Raw genomic sequence first — 792 nt, forward strand, 5'->3', positions numbered from 1 at the left:
TAACATGCATATGCACAAAGACACACATACACAAAAGCAAACATTTAAACTTTTAGCAGATGCTATTCTGTAAAATTGTATCAACTGAAATTACAAACATGTTTGAATTATACATACATACATACATACATACATACAAATATATATATATATACACACATGCATACATATATATGTATATATATACATACATATACTCTTTTACTCTTTTACTTGTTTCTGTCATTTGACTGTGGCTATGCTGGAGCATCGCGTTTAGTCGAGCAAATCGACCCCAGGACTTATTCTTTGTAAGCCTAATACTTATTCTATCGGGCCCTTTTGCCGAACCGCTAGGTTACGGGGACATAAATACACCAGCATCGGTTGAGATGAATTGAAGGTAAGGATTATGGCATAATTCACCAACTTAATCACGATGACCATCCAGAAGAGCTGCAGGAAATTCCGAAGTAGCCTGGAGGCCGTGGTTGAAGCCGAGGGCGATTTTATTGAATAAATTTACTCTTTAGTATTTCAAGTTATTTTCATGTAATTTTGGTAAATATATCTTTTAGAATGAAATGTCAGTGTTAATTTCAATTTTGCGTAATTTAGACGGCAGTTTATTCACCGCACCTGTTATATACAAATATATATATATATATTTGTTTTGCAAGATTTTTTATGTGAAATCGTGTGTTGAAACATATGTTATTGTACTTGGGGATGGTCATATTGCCAGTTTAGCCAATAAAAACACACGCACTGTATATTTGGTGTTAATTTGCTTCAGTTTTATATTACATTACA

Source organism: Octopus bimaculoides, chromosome 3 (assembly GCF_001194135.2).
Source record: "Octopus bimaculoides isolate UCB-OBI-ISO-001 chromosome 3, ASM119413v2, whole genome shotgun sequence".
Taxonomy (NCBI): Eukaryota; Metazoa; Mollusca; class Cephalopoda; order Octopoda; family Octopodidae; genus Octopus; species Octopus bimaculoides.